The following is a 22,153-nucleotide window of genomic DNA, read 5'->3' on the forward strand; positions in this document are numbered from 1 at the left end:
ATGGTTGTATAATAGCAAATATTAATTTAGTTAGAATGAAAAATATCCTAGCTGATGTAGCGGAAAGTTTCAAATCTGTTAAGGCCAAGGAGGCAAGGGTTATGCTCAACTTTCTATCCTTTAATACTTCCAGCAGTGTTTAAAGAGGAAAACACCTTTCCCAGACTGCCACAGGAAAGGACTACAAAAGGAACAACCAATCAACAGTCCACAACACAGTCCATATATGCAGACAACTCCCCATCATTTTGTCTTTCTTGACGAGAAAGGAAAATTTAGTCTTCCTTGTTCGCCTTTTGTTGAGTCATTCCATGGGAAAAAACGAACAAACCTGGAGTAACTGCATTGTCCTGCAGAGGCTGCATCAACTATAACTTTCCCACAGGCTTGAAATACCAACAATGTAACAGAACCATAACACAATCCTACTATTATGTTTGTATTATAGCAGCAATACAGAGAAACCCCATAAGTAAAACCAAGCATTTGCAATGCAACGGGTCTCGCATTTCTCCGGGTTAGAGCTATTAGCAGTTGTAAACTCCCAACCAGACTTTTCATGCCTCATTAAATGGGAAAAAAACAAGCGTGATTGCGCTGCTAAAAAATGGAAATAAACACACAAACGGAAATAACAGTTCACTCGTAGTAAAACCTTTCGGCAAAAGTGCAATTAACTATGTAACAGGGTCGATGTCATGCAAAGCGCTCGACTTCTGCCAAGCGAGATCGCGCTGCCAAAAAAGAGAAACAGTAGTCCACAAACCGGACGGAAAACAGTGAGCCTCGTATGTTTTCAGTACTTGGTCGCAGCGCTCGAGGAGGGCTAACCACCGGAAAAGGCATGACGTATGCATGCCTTCCACTAATGAAAGCAAGCATATTTTAAAAGGCAAACCCACGAACCAATGAAAGAGAGTGACGTGACATGGGCGGGGCTCCGTGCCCTTTTCTAACTACTACAGCATCTCGAAAGCGATACACATGCGCAAGCGCATGCTACACAGGCTCGACCCTAACAGTAGTAGAAAACAGGCTCACTTTTTACGAAGTATGAAGTGAAAACAGTTAGCAAAGAAGGTTTACAGAACCAAACATTTCTGATGGATACCTTGCACCAGCATCCGACGGAAAGTCTTCTTCCGAGCTGTCCACGTCGACGAGGACATCATAATGGCACGGCTCCACGTGACTCCGTCTGACGTCAACGTGCCAATAAGAGGTCCTCGTCGGCGTACTGACGTCAGTTATCCTTTTTTCCGTGCCTTCGACGCCAACGGTTTTTCTTCCTGGCTCGTTGATAACTGTAGCGTTTTTTGGTGGTTACAATGTCGCCTCCAAAAAAGTCCGGTTTCAAGCCATGTAGAGAATGCAGGGGTCGGATGTCAGTGACCGACCCTCATTCGGATTGTATTTGGTGCCTTAGTTCAGAGCATGATGTTGAAGGATGCTCTTCGTGCCAGAGCATGAATCCTAAAGCTCTAAAAGAGCGTGAGGCGAAGCTTTTTCTGGCAAAAGCGAAGAAGAAGGGCCATAAAAGGGATTCCTCCCATGCTTCACCCAAGAAGCATAAGAAGCGGCGGCGTCATGATTCTCGGCGCCGTCATGACTCTCGGCGCCGGTCGAGGTCTCGATCTTCTCGACGCCAGAAGACATGGGAGATGAGCCCTACTGTGACGCCTCAGCCCAGGAGTCCGGAGTTGTCGCCGGCGACATCTGTCTTTGAGGTTGTTCATCATAGCCCTCAATTTTCGCCGGCGTCGAGGGAGCCTGATGTACAGCAGACCTCTGCTCAGCAATACCCGGCTTTCCCGGCTCCAGGGACGGATCCGGCTGCATTTTTTAATGCAATGTATGCTGTGTTTCAATCTATGGCCCCTGCTGGTGCACGGGCAGGTCCTACGGGGCCATTGGCGTTTGATTTGAGCTCTCTGGCGCCGTACAAGGCGGCTCCATTCATGCCCATTTGTCCTGCGGAGACTGTCGGATCGGCGCCAAGGGTATCCCCTAGTGGGGGTTCACCACTTGTGACGGTGGCTCCACCATCGGGTCAGCCGACTCCATCACCGCGCCATCCGACGTCGATGATGTCTCTTTCCAGACCGGCTCCATCGCCTTCCTGCCAACCAACTCCGCGGAGGTCATCGTTGGACTCCGTGCCGGTTGAGACTAGGAGTCATCCATCTCTTCCTGGGCCTTTCCGAGGTTCGAAGTCGTCTGCGTCGATGGATTCTTTATTGACACCGGCTCTACAGACACATCTTCAGTCTTGTAGGAAGGCTTTAAGACTTTTAGAGGAGGAGGAATATAGACAGCTGGAGGAAGGTGAGATTGACCCTTCGGATGAGTTCCAAGGTCTGGCCACTGCAAGTGGGCTGGATACTTCCCCGGAGTGGGACATTGCGTCTCCGGGGGAGTTTACAGAAGAGGCCGCTTCCTTCCACACAGTGGTAAGGAAGGCACCAGAGTTTCTGGACTTGCCTTTGTCTGTGGCGGAGGTGAAAACTAACCTGCTCACAGAGGTACTGCATCCTTCTGCGTCCAGTGCTGACCCTTTGCTGCCTTTCAATGAGGCTTTAACTGAGCCTATATTGGACTTGTGGAGGAAGCCAGTTACGACTCCTGCAGTGAACAGGGCAGTGGCGAGGAGACATAGGGGCGCACCAGGAGATCCGGTTTTCCTGTCAAGACATCCGACTCCGGAAAGTTTAGTAGTCCAGGCGTCTTGCTCCGCGAAGTCTGCTCCTGGAACATTCCCTGGAGTCCCAACTGATAGGGAGTCCAAGAGGATGGAGTAGTCTTCGAAGAAGATCTTTTCATCCTGTAGTATGGCGCTTAAGGCTACTAATTCTACCTGTGTGTTGGGCAGGTACGTCCACGCCCTTATGGACTCCGCTAAGGAAGTGGCAAAGGATCTGCCACAGGAGATGCAAAGGTCGTTTGGATCCCTTTTTATGGATGCGCAGGCGGCTGCACAACAAATTATACAGTCTGGCCTGGACACTTCTGATTTGATAGCCAGGGCCATGGGAACATCTGTGGCTACTAGGAGGCATGCCTGGTTAAGGTCCTCTGGATTTTCATCGGACGTTCAATCCACCTTAATGGATCTACCATTTGATGGGAAAAAGCTGTTTGGAGACAAGGCGGACTCTGCCCTTGAACGGTTTAAGGACTGTCGGGCGACGGCTAAGTCTTTAGGCTTACAGACCTCTGCTGCAACATCTTATAGACCTTTTCGCAGGTTTCGGGGGTTTGCTTGTGGCTCTGCCTTTCGGAGGTCACAGTACTTGGCCCAGCAGCCTGCCAATCCGCCCTATCGTTCCTTTAGAGGGCGGGGTCGGGGTAGAGCCAGAGGGCCAGCCCAGCAGCTGTCATCTTCATCCTCCGGTGGACAGCAGCAGAAGCAGCCCTAGTTTTCCCCACTTTATCATCCATACTTCTCCTGTAGGGGGAAGATTGAGTCTTTTTCTACAGAAGTGGGAGTCGATTACAACGGACTCGTGGGTGTTAAGAATTGTGGAAAAAGGTTATGCTCTCCCCTTTCAGGAGTTCCCTCCTCCCTTTCCCCCCGTCCCTCATTTTGTTCAGAAGACCATCTTCTGTTGTTGCAACAGGAGGTTATGACCATGTTGTCAAAGGGCGCAATAGAGTTGGTGCCGTTGCAGGAAAGGGGTCAGGGGTGTTTTTCAAGATATTTCCTGATTCCCAAAGTGGACGGTCGTCTAAGACCGATCCTAGACTTGAGGGTTTTGAATTTGTCCCTCAAACAGGAGAAATTCAAAATGCTGACCCTAGCGCAGGTACTATTGGCTTTGAACAAAGGAGACTGGATGGTGTCTGTCGACTTGCAGAATGCGTACTTTCATATTCCGATAATCAAGTCGCACAGGAAGTATCTCCGGTTTGTGGTCGGGACGCAACACTACCAGTTTGCGGTCCTTCCGTTTGGACTTACTTCAGCACCTCGGGTTTTTACGAAGGTGATGGCGGTTGTTGCAGCACATCTCAGAAGGAGGGAAGTAGCGGTTTTTCCCTACCTGGACGATTGGTTGATCAAAGCCAAGTCTCCAGAGCTTGTGTTGTCTCATCTGCGAATGACAACCCAGTTGTTGTTCGATCTCGTTTTTTCTGTAAATGTGCCCAAATCTCACCTGGAGCCCTCTCAACGCCTCCTGTTCATAGGGGCAGTACTGGACACAACATTGTTTCGGGCCAACCCCCGCCTCAGCGGGTTCGGGACATTCCAATGTTTCTAATTGGAGCTGCAGTTCCAGTCCTCAAGGTCTTACGCCTGCTAGGTCTGTTTGCTTCTTGCATTCTGTTGGTCACTCACGCGCGCTGGCATATGAGGGCTCTTCAGTGGTGCCTCCGCAGGCAGTGGTTCCAGCACAAAGGAGATCTCAGGGATTCAATAAAGATCTCCAAGGACGCTGTAGCGGATCTTCATTGGTGGACAGTGTTCTGCAACCTTTCCCAAGGAAAACCGTTTTCACTACCACCTCCGGTGGCCACAGTGATATCGGATGCTTCCACTCTAGGGTAGAGAGCTCATCTGGGGGACCTGGAGATCAAGGATCATTGGTCTCCAGCGGAACAGATGTTGCATATCAATCTATTGGAGTTGCAGGCGGTACGTTTGGCGCTCAAGGCCTTCCTCCCTTCCTTTCGCGGTCGGTCAGTTCAGATCTTAACAGACAACACTACTGCGATGTGGTATATAAACAAGCAGGGAGGAGTAGGGTCGTACCTTCTCTGCAGAGAAGCTCTGCGGCTCTGGACCATCAGATTTGCTTAATAGCGAATCATTTGGCCGGAGTTCTGAATGTACGTGCGTACGGTCTCAGTCGTCACTTCTCAATAGATCACAAGTGGCGTCTCCATCCAGACCTGGTCCTCTACATCTTCGGGATGTGGGGTACGCCTCAGGTGGATTTATTCGCCACTCAAGAGAACGCGCATTGCCCGTTGTTGTGCAGCCTCCAGTATCCGTTGCAAGGAGCATTGGGGGATGCGTTTCAGATGTCCTGGAGCTGCCAGTTGCTTTACGCGTTTCCCCCGATACCCTTGATTCCTCGGGTTCTGAGGAAGGTTAGTCAAGACCGGGCCCAAGTCATCTTGGTGGCTCCGGACTGGCCGAGAAGGGTATGGTATACAGACTTGCTTCAACCCTCTCAGTGCCCTCCGCTCCGACTCCCGCTCAGGGCAGACCTCCTCTCGCAGGGGCAGGTTCTACACCCCCACTTCCAGAGCCTGCACCTTCATGCCTGGAGATTGAACGGGGCAACCTGAGTTCCTTTTCTCTCCCACCGGATGTAGTGGATGTTATTCTGTCGTCCAGGCGACACTCCACTAAATCCATTTATGCCGGTAGGTGGGCAAAATTTATGGTTTGGTGTGGAGAGAATCAAAAAGATCCCTTGAAGGCCCACCTTTCAGATATTTTTTTGTTTGCTCTTAATTTAGCAAAGAAAGGCTGTACGGTAGCTACGGTTAAAGGTTATTTGGCGGCTCTGTCAGCTTTTCTTTGTCTTCCGGACCAACCTTCTTTGTTTAAATCTCCGATTGTAAATAGATTCATTAAGGGTTTAGTTAATAAGTTTCCTCCCACGCCCTTTCACATGCCCCAGTGGGACTTGAATTTGGTATTGACGTTTTTGATGGGTTCGCCTTTCAAGCCCATGCATTCATGTCCGTTGAGATACTTGGTCTTAAAGACTGTTTTCTTGATTGCGATTACATCTGCTAGGAGGGTTGGGGAGCTTCAAGCCCTTTCTGTTAAACCTCCTTTTACCATGTTTTTCCCTGATAAAGTGATGTTGAAAACCAGGGCGGCTTTTCTGCCAAAAGTTGTCACTCCTTTTCATATAGGGTAGGCTATTACCCTTCCCTCGTTCTACCCTCCTCCCCACCCCTCTAAAGATGGAGAGGCTCCATAGGCTGGACCCTAAGAGGGCGCTGAGTTTCTACCTGGAGAGGACAAAAGACTTTCGTTTGGATGATCAGCTGTTCGTAGGGTATGTTGGACAGCGGAAGGACAGAGCGGTCCAGAAACAAACAATCTCCAGGTGGGTCATCCTGTGTAAAAAAATGTGTTACTCTGGAGAAGAAAGTTCCTCCTGAAGGTATCAGGGCCCATTCTACTAGGGCTAAGTCTGCTTCTTCGGCCCTAGCGAGAGGAGTTCCGTTAGTAGACATATGCAAAGCGGCAACTTGGGCGTCCCTCCATACCTTCGGAAAACATTATTGTTTGGACTCTGAAGTGAGGAGGGACGGTCATTTTGCTTGTTCGGTATTGCAAGATTTCATGGTGTAATCAGGCGGGCACCCACCACTGAGTGCGGTACAGCTTTTAGACTCTATTCATAAGGTGAGGAATCCACAGGTAGTTGTATCCATCAGAAGAACAAGTTACTTACCTTCGGTAACGCTTTTTCTGGTGGATACACTAGCTACCTGTGGATTCCTCACAGTCCCTCCCACCTCCCCGTTGCCTGCCTGATTTCACAGCTATCTTGTAATGGTTGATTTTTGCTTATCTGAAGATATGTATATTTGTATATATATATTTACTTATATATTTTGTGTATTTGTGTAAATATATGCGTCTAATGGGAGATGTTATTCTGTATATGTATATTTTTCTTTACCGTTTTGATGGGTCGGTTCTCACCTGTTCGCCTCAAAGGTACGTAAAAAATGAGGTGAATCTGACGTCGGTACGCCGACAAGGACCTCTTATTGGCACGTTGACGTCAGGCGGAGTCACGTGGAGCCGTGCCATTATGATGTCCTCGTCGACGTGGACAGCTGGGAAGAAGACTTTCCATCGGATACTGGCGCAAGGACGAGTTCATAAGGTGAGGAATCCACAGGTAGCTAGTGTATCCACCAGAAAAAGCGTTACCGAAGGTAAGTAACTTGTCCTTCGGGATGAGAAATTGAATTAATTGATGGGAATTATCCACGCCTCGGTGTCCTTAAGATAATTGAAACCTTCCATTATATCGTCTAAGAACATTTTCATTCGGAGTCAAGACCGGAGACAAAGATTATGCTAGTTTAAGCTTGCCCGCTCCCAAGACGTCATATCTGTTACTGGTTTAAAATAAAACCTTTAACATAGAGTCCGAGGACCAGTCATCTGCATTGATATATTCTAGCCTGGTTCCTAGAGAGAAGGCTTTTTGGGGCCATCGCCCCTCTGACTGATTGGGATCAAAAAAGCAAAAAATTAATGCTCGCTTCTTGCATAACCCAGCGAGCAATGATGGGGGAGGAGACTTTCTTAAGTCTTTCTCAAGGATATCAAAAGCTGAATTTCTTCTCTGGGTATGCACTTTTTTTTATCATGATTTCATACGCTTTAAGGCAGCAAACCACACACAGGTTAGGATATTTGTCACGTGCTGGATAAGAAATCACCCTTGAATCGATTTTGGTTCTCCTGGAAATGTAAAATGTGACTCCTTCTGGAGTAAAAACTCGATTTGAAATGTCTAGAGCTCTCACGTCTGAGACCCTACGACAGGACATCAAACACAGAATCACTGCCAATTGAGCTGACAACTCCTTGCATGAATGATAATCATTTCTTTGCCATGATTAAAAAAGATTTATCTGATAGAGACTTCTAGTTGCAGATTCCTTACCTTAGAATTTCCCCCAGGCATCAGTGTGGATCCGGAAATTTTTCTCAAGCGGTACCCCTGTGCGCTCTATATAGGTGCCACCCCGGCGGGCTGACATCAGTTATTTTCTTTCCACGGCAGCCAGTACAAATCTGGGGACTTCTTGGCTAGTCTTTTTTTTAACTTTTTGTTGAAGATTTTTTAGTACAAGGGGAGAAGGAGCACACCGACTCATCAAGCACAGTCCACCCTAATGCATCCTGGTAAATGCTGTACGCTTACTTCAAAGTTGCTGTACTTTTTCACCAAAGTTGATGCAGGTAGTGCTGTTATCTCTAGACACGTGTTTCTGGGTTTAGCCCTTCATCAGTAGAGAGCAGAAGTAGCAGAGAACAGAGAAAAGTCATCCGGGGTTGTGGGTATGCTGCCCAAGTTTTCACAGATCACAGTACCACTCCACAGGAACACATTATATAGGACCTGTTCCTGGATCTGAACTGCAGTCGGTCATTTCCCCAAGGCCGGATTCATTGTCAATGCTTCTAATGCCGCCCATGCACGTGGGTGGCATTAACACCCATCCTCATTGCCGATCCGACACGGAGCCGGACCTGCATCGCGTGGTGCTGATTCCAACTTGGCGGGATTGGAGTACAGTATACACCACGGAGGGCTGCTTTTGCCAAATCTACCATTGAGATACATATTTAGCCTTTTTGTTACTGAGTTCGCAGGTTATGTTGAAGTGATTGACACGTACACATACGGTAGTGTATGGGAATATAATTAATCCGGGCCGCATGAACCCTCTTTGTTTTAAGTAAACTGTTGTCGTAGGGAGAGCACCAGCAGCAGGACATTAGCATCTTCGCTCTGAAGTTTGGAGCTGTGAGATCGCGTAAAATGATGCTGCATTTTAAAAGCAAGTGGTTGGGCCTTGTAAAATATTCGGTTCCTCTACTTAGAAGACCTTGCTCCCTAGGTCGCATCCTGCCCCTTATTCTCTTGGGTTGGGATAGGGTGAGGATTGGGAGGGGTTGCTGGACACTATGGAATACCACCTGGAAGATCCCATGGACTGGTGGATAGACCTAGATGAGGCCAGTGTCTGGACACTTACCTGACACCGGCATGCCTCCTCCCCCTACCGTGGCTACAGAGGAGGGAGCGTCCCACTCAGTGGTGGTGGGAAGAGCAGCCGAGGTCCTGGGCCTCGAGCTGCCTTCAGTGGTAGTCAGGACTAACATCCTGACAGAGGTGCTTCAGCCTGCAGCTTCTACTTCTGCCCTTTAATGAAGCCCTCACTGTTGTCCTGCTAGGAACCTGGTCCAAACCCAGCACAGGGGCTTCTGTAAACAGGACAATTGCCCACCGCCATAGATCCGCTCCTAATAATCCAGTGTTCCTGATGCAACACCCAACCCCTGAGAGCTTTGTAATCCAAGCCTCCACACCTACACCTTTGCAGACTGTTAAATGGTCGGCATTTGCAAATCTATGGAGACTGCATTTCTGTTGCAACAATGCCATACATATTGCAGTCACTGTTATATTTTTACGAACTTTGCATTTTTCTTGTTTTCATAACATAAATGTTTTTTTTTTTGCGGCGTCATTCTTTTATACAAAATTCACCTTTAATTGCTTGGTTTATGTTTTGTCAGTTTCACGCTTGCCCTGACATCTGTGTTAGATCTTCAAATCAAAAGTTATTACCTCGACATGGCAAGTAAGCATTCCATCCCTCTAAGTTCGGTAAACTGAGTTACTGTGGTACCTGCTTTGTACAACACTTAGAGGTGTCAAAATTGCAGCACTTAGTGCTGTACAAAACATTATTTTGTTTGTGAGAGAGACGTTCTCATTAAAACATGAATGCTGTGATGGTGATGTATAGTCGCGCAATTGAAAATCTTTCCTTATGTGACAGGAGTACATGTGGATGCTGCATGAAAATGACAAACTGATAGCTGAGCACCAGGCAGGCATTTACTAAAAATTAAAAGCTTGCCTTTCAGGACAAAATTATTTTGTTTCAAGAAAGTGGTCAGCGTTTGTTTTGGAGAGTTATTTTTATTATTTTAGAATTATAAACTTGTCTTCGCAACATTTTTGTATCTACATGAATTGAGAAGCTGGTGTTTTTAACACAAAATGAATACTCGTGTGTGTGAATGCACACACACACACACACACATTTCAGTCATTGCATATGACTGAAAATCAACGTAGAAATGACAGGATTGCAAACCGGCAGGAAGTAAAAATGTAGAAGTGAAGACTGATGCCATGTGAAAGTCTATTTGCTAAACAGCCTTTATTATGTATGACATTTTAAAGAATTTGTGCTGAAAAATTCACCACTTGGCCATTTTCTCAAATTATTTTGGGGTAGGTAAACCTTGAACATCACTTGGATGTGCCAGCCTTCTTTGTCACGTTATGAAAGTAGTGGAATATTTCTGGAGTCCACCTTCGGAACCTATGGTATTTTTTTTGCCACTTATTTGAGGACAGTGTTGTAAAACCCCTATTTGGCCTAATGTTTTCAAATCTTTCTGGGCGGTAGAAAATGTGTTTGTGCTCATTTGGAAGTCAGGCTGGCCTGCTTTCTCAGTCACTCCAATTCAGGGTCGATATTTCTCCAGTATTGGATCTTTCATAGATTCACATGCTTGAATCATCCCCGTCGTCGAGGTGGGAGCCTCACGGTAAACTTAAATATATAAAAAGCAGTAAGTCAGTAAAAATAAAACCAGTAGGCCCAAGTAGGCCTCATAAGGTATTTTACAGTCTATCCACTTTGTTTTGTGAAAAGACCCAAACTTGAGTATCAACCAATCAGGATTCAGCCCCTCCCAAACACTCCCAACAGAGGCTGAATTCCCTCAGATTTTCTACCGCACGTCGTGTGAAGGGAGTCTCCCTGAGCTCTGCTCAGTTTTTTTCCTATTTTCTGACTGAAGATTGTTTTTTTTCTCAGGAAACTAGTTACAACTTTACTATGTCTGAAAAGGCAAAGAAGGGTCTATTCAGAGACTGTGACAACTGTGGGAAGAAGAGACTACATATTGATGACCCCCACAAGAAGTGTATTTACTGCCTTCATCCAGACCATAAGGTGAGAGACTGCAAAATCTGTCGCACCTTTAGTCAAAAAACCCTCAAAGACCGAGAGGGTAGACTTCTCTTATGGCTGCAAAAACAGAAAGCCTTAGAGCATCCTTCATCAGACAGCGAAGAGTCACCACAAACTTCTCGCCCTCAGAAAAGAACAGGTGAGAGAGATAGAGGTGCGGATGAACCACCAAGAAAAATGCACAAAAAGACTAAACAAGTCTTAACTGAAGAGGCAGTTAAACATGGACCAAAAAAGGTTCATTCAGAACCTACTACGCAGTTACACCGGAAAAGCACCTCAAAGAAACCATCCCTGTCTCTGTCACCACAAAAAGAGTCAGAAAAACTCTTTTTGGTGAAAAAACAACCGTCGACGACCGCCCCGTCGACGACAGTGTCGACGGTAACAGCGACCACGGTATCGTCGACGTTCACAACACCATCCTCACCGATGATTATGACGTCGTCGCCTTTGTCATCGACGACGATTATTACTGCAAAAATCTTCAAAAGAGCTTCGTCGGCAACCACATCGTCGACAGCGGAGGCCTCCTGGGTTCACAAATCATCCAGGGCACTCCCATCTACGCAAACTACGTCGGCGAAGCGACCGTCGTCGCTAAAATACCCGTCGACGAAGGGACCGTCGACTAAGGAAAAGACGCAGTCATGCACGGAAGCGTCGACGAGAGACCCGTCGACGACAGTACAGTTGACGACAGTACCGTCGACGAGGGAGCCGTCGACGAGGGAACCGTCGACGATGGATCCGACGACGATGGATCCGACGATCACCACAGCATTAACAGTTTACAAACCTTTGGACATTTCACCAGCTCATTCCTCATACCATCATGAGGACTCCACCAGATTCTTACCCCTTTCCCTTATCAATATAGGGGACAAGCCATCTGACATTTTGCCGATGCATACATCACCAAGTAAGGTGCTGCCATACCCACCGCAACATCTTTTAGACGATGAGGATGATGACGTTCAAGGAATGTTTGGGGCAGCTAGTAGCCCGTCCCAACTAAATGTCAAATGTCAAGAGTTTGATGAAGAAGAGGATCAACATTACCAGCATAGTTATGCTTCAACATCTTATCCACAGGCAAACCAACCATCGCCTCTAGCTATGCCTAGCACATTAGTGACAGATTTACAACATATGTTGAAGGACTACTATAAAAGGTTCCCACCGTCAACTCAGTCCACGCCACCTAGACCTCAGAGTTACCAGCAAGCTCAAACTACTAATGTTTCCGAAACGCCACAGGCTAGTAGACCTGTAACTAGCCAAGCTCCGGAAGCTTACCTCTCGTCGGACGACGAAAGGGAAGAGGGCGAGCTAGCAGATTCAGCGGCTAGTGAATGGGACGACTATCTCGTTCCCACACCATCTCCACCTCCAGCAGCTCCAGTGGATTCTCCTCCAGAAGACATAGGAGGTTTCCATAATATCATAGAGAGAGCGGCGAAACGTTTTGGCCTGGAAATTGTTTCCCATGAAACTGAGTGTTTTTTGTATGACTTTAAAGAGCCATCAAAGAGATCTGTAAGAGCCATACCTATTGTGGATTTCTTATGGCAGGAGGGTTTGAAGGCAATGAAAAACCCGGCAACAGTGCCTTCACAAATGCCAAGGCTAGAGAAAAAATACAAGGCCCCAGATGATTCTCCGGCCTGTTTAGTCTCACAACCGAAACCTGACTCGGTTATATCACAGGCGGCTCAACGACGATCCAAAAACCCCTCTACACCTATTGCGTCTCCCCCAGACAAAGAGGGAAGGAGACTAGACAATATCGGTAAGAAATTCTCCTCGGTTGCTGCAGTAACGGTCAAGGCGGCAAATTCCCTCGCCATCCTGGGAAGGTACGATCGGCAGATGTGGGCAGACATGTCCGTTTTTGTAGATTCACTTCCAGAAGATCTCAAAGTGGAGGCTAAAAAGGTCTTGCAGGAGGGAGAAAGGGTTTCCGCAGAGATAATAGACAGTGCAATAGATATTTCCCTCACTGGCTTTCGACAATTAGCTGGAGCAGCAGTCCTGCGCAGACAAGGGTGGCTTAAAGCTACTTCATTCAGACCAGAAGTCCAGACTCGTGTTCTCGACATGCCCTTCGATGGAGAGAGTTTGTTTGGCAAACATGTCGATGATATGCTGCAGGCTATCAAGACGGATACCGATACGGCAAAATCCCTAGGTACCCTGCAATATAAAAAACTACCTTTTCGTGGAGCAAGGGGTAGAGGTAATTACTCCTTTCGAGGTGGATACCAACAATACAGGTCACAATATACATCTTCCTCCACAGGACCAGGACATCAGCACCATCAACAACAGCAGCATTATCGATTACCACCAGCCGCAGCTTACAAACATCCGGCTAGAGGAAGAGGAGCTGCCCGAGCAAGAGATACAGGCAGAAAGCAATGACCAGCGGATAATCTCAACACCTCCCCATTCAATATTGAAGGTCGGAGGTCGCATCAATTCTTATTTCCCCAAGTGGAAGGCTATAACATCGGACAGATGGGTACTAGATGTGGTGACCAGAGGTCATACTCTGGAATTTATCCAAACACCACCGAGTGTCCCTCCATCGGGTACACCGCCTCTGAGGTTGAGCCAACTTCTCAGGGAAGTAAGGATAATGCTAACAAAAGGAGCAATAGAACCAGTCCCTTTATCTCAAAGGAACAAGGGATTCTATTCCCGGTTTTTCCTTCTCAAGAAACCCTCAGGAGACTGGCGCCCCATCCTGGACTTGAGAGCACTAAACAAGTTTCTAAAGAAACAATCGTTCAGGATGGTAACGTTGCAGGATGTCCTGCGTCTCTTAAACACGGGCGATTGGATGGCATCCCTAGACCTCCAGGATGCTTATTTTCATATCCCCATATATCGCAACCATCGCAAATTTTTAAGGTTCAGGGTAGGAAGTATGCACCTCCAATTCCGGGTTCTACCATTCGGTCTCAAATCAGCCCCCAGAATCTTCACAAAAATGCTAGCTCCAGTAGCAGCACATCTTCGCCAGGCAGGTATCCAGGTCTTCCCTTACCTGGACGACTGGCTTATAAAGGCACCCTCAAAATTCCAAGTAACAAATCATATTTCCTATTGCCTTCATTTGTTACACAGCCTGGGGTTTGTAGTCAACTACCAGAAATCTCAGATATACCCCAAACAAGAATTGAGTTTCTTGGGAGCAATTTTGGACACAGTACGCAGCAAAGCGTACCCATCACACGAGAGGAAACAAAAGTTAACCTCGTTGGCAGACAACCTATCCAGAAAAAAGTTCGTTTCAGTCCGCATCTACAAATCATTGCTCGGAATGATATCATCGTGCATTCCGCTAGTCCCAGATTGCAGGCTCCATATGCGACCCCTGCAAGAGCAATTGGACATACAATGGACACAGGTCCTCGGCTCCTTCGAAGACAAGATTCGCATAACGCCTCTAATGAAGAACACTATGAGGTGGTGGGCGACTCCAACCAATTTCTCAAAAGGGCTGTCTTTTCTTCTTCAAACACCAAGTTACATAGTAACAACGGATGCCTCTCTCGAAGGATGGGGTGCACATTGCCAGGACCTGCAAATCAGCGGAATCTGGAATCAGCAAGAGAGCCAGCTCCACATCAATTATCTAGAACTCAAAGCAATACACTTAGCTCTAAAAGCTTTCTTGCCAAAGATACAATGTTCAAGCGTCTTAATCCGGACGGACAACATGACCAGCATGTTTTATCTAAACAAGCAAGGAGGCACAAGGTCCCTACAACTCTCGCAGCTAGCCCAACAAATTTGGACATGGGCCATCAAACACAATATTTCACTAAAAGCGGAGCATGTGCCAGGACAGATCAATGTTCTAGCAGACACCTTGAGCAGGACAGTAATTCCTTATCACGAGTGGGAGCTAGACCAGAAAACTCTCAATGGCCTGTTTCTATTATGGGGCAAACCAAACTTAGACCTATTTGCCACTCTCGAGAACAAGAAATGCCAGTTCTACGCAAGTTGGCTTCCCCAAAAAGATTCGTGGGGGAATGCGTTTTCGATGAGATGGTCAGGAGTTTATGCCTACGCTTTTCCTCCGATCCCGCTCATTCCGAGAGTCATCAGGAAAATGAAGACGGAGGGGTGTCGACTTCTACTCATAGCTCCCAGATGGCCCAGACAAATATGGTATACGGAGCTCCTCATGCTCTCCGAACGACCACATCTACCACTCAGACAGAGTCCGACTCTTTTAACGATGCACCAGGGACAAGTCACACACCCACATCCGTCGTCTCTTCATTTGTCGGCTTGGCTCCTGAACACAATGAATACTTAAATCTCAAAATCTCCCCAGAGTGTAGAGACATCTTAGCAAAAGCTAGAGCTGACACTACCAACAAAACCTATAGACTTAAATGGAAACGGTTTTGTGTTTGGTGTGCAGCGGAAAATATACATCCTTTATCTTCTACTCCGGAACAGATACTTCCATATCTCCTGCTCCTGGCAAAATCAGGACTTGCATATTCTTCCATACGGGTACATCTGGCAGCAATCTCCAGATACCGCAGATCACCAGATAGACTCTCTTTGTGTTCCACAAGAATTGTCAAACAATTTATGAAGGGCCTTTTTCGGGTCTTCCCGCCAATTAGGAAACCCCCGCCTCTATGGTCATTGAATGTTGTGTTGATGCAACTCATGAAAGCTCCTTTTGAGCCGATCCACAAAGCTGACCTAAAATTCCTCGCATGGAAAACAGCGTTACTGTTAGCTCTTACTTCGGCAAAAAGAGTCAGTGACATTCAGGCTTTCACCATCAAACAGCCGTTCCTCCAGTTTACAAACTCAGGTGTCATCCTGCGGACAAATCCTAAATTCATTCCGAAAGTTCCCTCAACATTTCATTTAAATGAACCAGTCATCTTAAAAACCTTTTTTCCAAATCCGCAAACAGTGGCGGAAAAAACATTACATTCTCTCGATATTAAAAGATGTTTAAAGTTTTATCTACAGAAAACTCAGGCCATCCGCCAGTCGGATCAATTATTTGTAGCATTCGGCGGAACAAAGAAGGGACACGCGGTGTCCAAACAGACTTTGGCAAGATGGATTGGCCTGGCGATTCAATTCTGCCATTCAAAAGCAGGAAAGCCGCTCCACACCAAGGTGAGAGCCCACTCTACAAGATCGGTAGCCACTTCAGCGGCACTCTTTGCAGGTGTACCACTACATAGCATCTGTAGAGCAGCAACATGGTCCAGCCAACACACATTTACAAGACATTACTGTCTAGAGGAGACAAACCAGGTCGATACAGCAGTGGGACAAGCAGTGCTGAGGCATCTATTTCGTTAAGGTGAGCCTCTTACACATCCCACCACCACACTCGAGGTATGGTCATTAATGGTTCATTTTCTTCTACTGTTTAACGTGTCGTATTCTCCATAATAATAGCATAAACTGTGTCAGGATTTCTTACCACACACATTTTATTGCTTTTATATTCGTATGTTTGTGAATATAAATATAATTATATGTAAGTGCATATTTAAAACTGAACTAATGTGAATCACATCACGTATAGAATTACGATGGAATTACAGTCAATGTAATTCAGTAAGTAAGAAAACATTACTGCTCGTTACTCGGATTCAAGCATGTGAATCTATGAAAGATCCAATACTGGAGAAGAAAATTAGTTACTTACCTGTAACTGCAGTTCTCCAGTATTGGTATCTTTCATAGATTCACATGCGACCCACCCTCCTCCCCTCAGAGGCTCCCCTATTATACAGATATTAAACTTCACACTCCTAATAGAAAATCTGAGGGAATTCAGCCTCTGTTGGGAGTGTTTGGGAGGGGCTGAATCCTGATTGGTTGATACTCAAGTTTGGGTCTTTTCACAAAACAAAGTGGATAGACTGTAAAATACCTTATGAGGCCTACTTGGGCCTACTGGTTTTATTTTTACTGACTTACTGCTTTTTATATATTTAAGTTTACCGTGAGGCTCCCACCTCGACGACGGGGATGATTCAAGCATGTGAATCTATGAAAGATACCAATACTGGAGAACTGCAGTTACAGGTAAGTAACTAATTTTCTTACCTCCCAAAACTCTCAAAAATCACCAGCAACCACTGATTAGAGATGACCCCGAAATATATCACTGAATTGCATTGGATATACTCGCTGAGCTCACTCGCTGTATGCAGTGTGTGGCTGGTATAGGAATTTTTACAGCAGGTAAATTAAGTTCCCAGTCTGGCTCTGCCTCCAGCTGCTGCTGGAGGCTGAAGAGTGGTCAAGTCATGGTGTGCGTTTTATATCAACCTAACGCTTGACCTTCTTTCTTGCTGTTGAGTTCATGCATCTGATACTTGAGTTTGAATGCCTGTGTGTCCCCAAGACATTCTGACAGAACTGGGGACCACCATGATGTCAGTGACATGACCCAGTAACTGCTGCCCACAGCCAGCCCAGGTGAGGCTGTGAGAAAATGCCCGTGAAGGTAATTTCTCACTAGTTTCCTACTACATTTGGCCTTTTTGTAGTTCTCCGAATCCAGCTATGGTCTGGTTTTCTCCTTTCCTTCTCATGACACTACAACTGATTTGCCTGCTAGGAAGCATGTTAAATTGGCCAATTATCATGATTCTGCTGTTCGTGTGTCTCGCATAAATCCATTCTTGAACTGGCAGACAATTTAAAGACATCTGTTGTTAAGCAGTGCCTAATTTATCCAGTGGTCACACAGTATTTATTTTTGGGCACTGACGGTTGTTTCATTATCAGAATTTAACTCAGAGCAAAAAGCAAAGTACCAAAATAAGCAAAAAAGCAGGAAAAGAAAGATAGGAAAGAGTGACAAAGGGAAAAGGCTGGGATGAACAAGGACCTGCATGGCTCAGATAGAGAAATGAAGGGCATTGTGGTGGAAGAATGAACCATTGGGTGGAATCAACACTGGGCAGCAATGGTAAATCGCATCTCTTGCATGTGACAGCATTGGCTGTTAGCTTCTAAGAAGCAATTTGTGCCACTGCACTTATTTTGTAACAAATTATGCACTGCTGCTAGGAGATCACTAGATTATCTTGAAACCCTTTCACAAAACTTGTCCAGTTTCATTTATGGAGACCCTGCCTTTAAATACCCATGTCAAGCCTGAGGGATCTACAAAACAGATCAATGAGTCATGAAAAATTAGAACTAACAATTATCACTCCACTGCCTCACAGCCACAGGAATCTTTCGTTTGGACTATAACAAACACTTGTATTTTGTGATTTCTTTCTGCTTTGCAAAAAGGCAAAGAAGACACTGCTTGACAATAATCAATTTCCCAATAGAATACACAATGCACTCAGTGTTGTCATTGAATGCATATACTTCCTTATTGGTGCATACATGATATGTTAAATGACATTTGTACAGCACACAGCCTGGTATCATGGTCTCATAGTGCTCTTGTTCATTCTGCTTGCTTTGCACACCTTGCTGCTGTGCAGTAGTGTTGCCCATATATCTGCAGGAAAAGAACTACAAAATGTATATGTTTGTTACATGTATTACCATTTTTTAATATGATGTAATCCGAATACCCACAACAATTTCCTGAGAACATGGGCTCACTATTACCACCAAAGCCACACAAATATGTTGGCTTCTGTGTCTTCAGTGTCATTGAATGTCACCTGCTATAATGTCCTCTGCTTTCTTTGGTCTGTAAGTCAGAACAGGACCATAAACCCCCGCTGCTGCTTGTAATGGGTCAGGTGGTCAACTAGCACTTTTTACACCCAATTAGTAAGAGGACAAGTGAAACAGGTTAAGTGACATATGCGAAAAAACAGTGATAAAGAACTTGAGAATCTCTTTGGAGAACATGAACGCAAGGGAAAAGGAGGAGTGAGGGCTGTGGGTGAGAGAACCACATGGAGAAATAAATGGAGGGGTGATGGATTTTTTTTTTTTTTAACCAGATTTTATTGATTTTATAAACAATTCAAAACAGTTTACATTGTTCTTCCTTCACATCTTTCTGTATAACACATTGGATTTATTTATTTGCGCGCTTAAACTGGCAGAGATTTGTTCTTAGTAAACATTATTTATTTGGTATCATCGAAATCCAATTTCCCCCCCCCCCCCCCCTCCCTATCCCACCCTAACCCCTCAGTCCGAATACTTATTTGACGATATCACATCTGCAAAATGAGAGTTGGAGACTTTCAATTAACTTAACTGAGTCTCTGGGGGTAGTTTGCATGTGTAGGGGTCAGCTGATTTTGACCATGGGAGAGCTATGTGTTGTTTTTGAGGGCTGAATGCTTTTGTGTATTTGTATAGGCAACTTGGGCGTGGCTACGGAGTGTTGGGGGAGTGCTGTATGGTTAGTTCGGTTTTTTGTGAATCCATTATTAGTTCCCAGTTATCTGATACTTCAGGAGGTCTGATCCCGGTTCTGGCTTCTTTTTGTAGTAGAGTACCTTCGGCAGTAGCCCACTTAAGTAGTTCGTTTTTCCGGTTTGTTAGTTTAGGGCCCACAGGATTTTTCCAGTTGCTGGCTATTTCTCTTTTCGCCAGGGTTAGGGCTAAGCTAGGAATCTGTCTGAGGCTTTATGCTTAGTAGAATGTGTAAATGTGTGCAAGAGGCAGATGTCACCTGAGCATGACACAGTCCTACATAGTATCTGGGATAATTTTTGGCAAATCTCAGACCAATAAGATGTTAGTGTTTGGCATTCCCAAAACATGTGGTTGAATTCTGCATCTATTGTCTTACATCTTGGACAACCCTCTGTGGTTTTGTTGAAGTATTTGTTAATACGGGCGGGTGTAAGGTAGGCTTGATGTAAGACATAAAAATTGATCAGTTTAAATCTGGCGTTCCGCGATGCTTTAGGTAAGTTCTGTAGTGTACGTTCCCATTCTGTTTCAGAGATATCTCTGTTAAAAGTTTTTTCCCATTGTTTCAGGTATGGAAGGGGGGCTGTATTATCTGTTCTAATCAATGCATATAAAGTAGAAATAACCCTAGTTTTGGGAGTTGAGGATGCCAGGTACGTGCACATACCCTGCGCTGGTGGTTCAGAATTTTTTGTTCGCCAGTGGTTGTCTGTGCTAGCCTTTATGGTCCCGTAAGTTTAAAAAAAAATGTTTTGTTGGGATGTCATACTGTGTTCTAAGGGTCTCAAACGATTTCAACTTATTGTTCTCGAATAATGTGCCTACAGTATTAACCCAGGCCTCCAGCCAGTCTCTAAGCTCAAGTTCAGCCCTTTTCCGAGTTATTGCTTGCAGTGAACTGAGAGGAAGTTCCGCTGGATAGGGAGTTTTAGTTTTGCGTAAGTGTGATTTCCAACATTTAGCTATTATTTTCACTTCTGGGCTGTCCTGCTTTCCTTCTTTTGTGGAGCCTAGCAATATTTCAAACAGTCTTGCTTTCTGTGGCAAGGAGGGCTCTACATTAGGTTGTGACACTAGGCTGTTAGAGATCCAAAGGGCCAGCCATTGTAATTGAGCTGCAATGTAATATGACTCAGTCAGGTGTTGCTAGGCCCCCACTTGGCATCTGTCTCTGGAGCGTTATTAGAGCCACCCTTTTCCTGCCGTTACCCCATATAAATGAGCTTACTGTTGAATTCATATCCCTGAAGAAGGACTTAGGAATCCATATCGGGAGGGTTGCGAAATGGTATAACAATCTTGGTAGTACTATCATTTTAAGGATCGCGATGTGACCCATCACCGAAAGCGGGAGTGTTTGCCAGAATGTCATGCAGGATTTTATGGAGCGGAATACGCCGCCTAAATTTCCATCAAAAATGTCTAGTCTCATGATATATTTTCACTCCTAGGTATGGAAGCCCATCCGGTATCCATCTAACCATTCCCAAAGTCAGTGGGGGTTGATGATGTTTCACCAGGGGGAATAGACCCGTTTTGTCCCAGTTTACTTTTAGGCCTGAATGTTTTTCGAAGTTGGACAGCATTAGTTGAGCTACAGGGAGATCTCTCTGCATGTCTCCCAAAAATATCAGGAGGTCGTCTGCATATAAGGCTATGAAATGTCCTACATTTCCGATCAGTATTCCAGGTCCTCCCTGTCCCGCCCTGGCCGCCGCAGCCAGAGGTTCCATTGCTAGTGCGAACAACAGGGGGGAGAGGGGGCAACCCTGTCTCGTCCCGCGTTCCACCGCGTATCTGGATGATATAATACGTCCCGTACGGACTCTTGCTGCAGGGTTAATATAAAGCAGTTTCACCCATGCAATATAATCAGGGCCAACTCCCATTTGGGCCATGACCTTATAAAGGAAGTCCCATTCTAGGCTATCAGAGGCTTTTTCGATGTCTACTGCCAATATGCCCGGAGACTCAGTCGAGGGGGTTATTCCATTCATGACTGCGAAGAGCCTGCGTATGTTTCCTGCTGTGTTACAACCTGGGATGAAGCCCGCTTGGTCTGGGTGGATAAAAGAGGGCATCATCGGTAGGAGTCTAGTTGCCAAGATTTTGCTGAGTATCTTATAATCAAGGTTCAGCATGGAGAGGGGCCTGTATGCCCCCATCCCAGTTGGGTCTTTGCCGGGCTTGAGCAGCGGGACTATAACGGCTTCCCTAGTAGTTTCCGGTAACAGGCCCTGATCTTTGGCGCATTTAAAAACATTTTCCAAGCGGGGTGCGAGTATCTCAGCAAAGGTTTTGTAAAATTCGGTGGGCAGGCCGTCGGTGCCAGGTGTTTTTCCCCTTGCCAGGTCTTTCACAGCCCTTTTGATTTCATCTGGTGTGACATTTCCTTCTAGTGCATCAGTGGGTGTTGGTTCCCAGGGTTTTAAGTTTATGGTTAATAAATATTGCTCAGTTAGGTCAGATCTTTTTTGGTATAGTGATTCATAAAAATCCAAGAACTGGGCATTAATCTGTTTAGGGTCGTGTATTTGGGTCCCATGACTTGCGGTCAGGTTCATTATTGGGGTGGGGGGGGGGGGGGGATTTTTCTGACTGCGATACTACCCAGGCAAGCAGTTTACTCGCTTTATCTCTTTCGCCATGCACTCTTGCGAGATACTGCTTATGGTCGAAACATCTGAGGCGTTCGACACAGTGTGCTACTTTTGATCTGTTTTCCTGTATTTGGGGTTGTAAATAAGGGTTTCCAGGCCTATTTTTCTCTGTTTCTCTTAGTATATCCTCGGCCTTCTCAGTCTCTCCTAATAAGGTCCTACGAATTCCTACTGTTTCAGCAATGCATCTCCCTCTTATTACTACTTTAAAGGCATCCCATTCTACCAGCCCGCTAGTCGTAGTGTTGTTGTTTTCTTTAAAATAATGTTCTATGGCTTGGTGGATATCATCTCGGAAGGGGGGA

The 22,153-nt window shown here is 45.8% G+C and overlaps 1 protein-coding gene across 1 annotated transcript in view; it reads left to right on the forward strand.

Annotated features, from left to right (window-relative positions):
* The window catches only part of PRKAR2A (protein kinase cAMP-dependent type II regulatory subunit alpha), a 716,041-nt gene that overhangs the window by 543,632 nt on the left and 150,256 nt on the right, over positions 1 to 22,153 (forward strand). The window lies entirely within an intron of this gene.

The sequence above is a fragment of the Pleurodeles waltl genome, chromosome 9 (genome assembly GCF_031143425.1).
Source record: "Pleurodeles waltl isolate 20211129_DDA chromosome 9, aPleWal1.hap1.20221129, whole genome shotgun sequence".
Lineage (NCBI taxonomy): Eukaryota > Metazoa > Chordata > Amphibia > Caudata > Salamandridae > Pleurodeles > Pleurodeles waltl.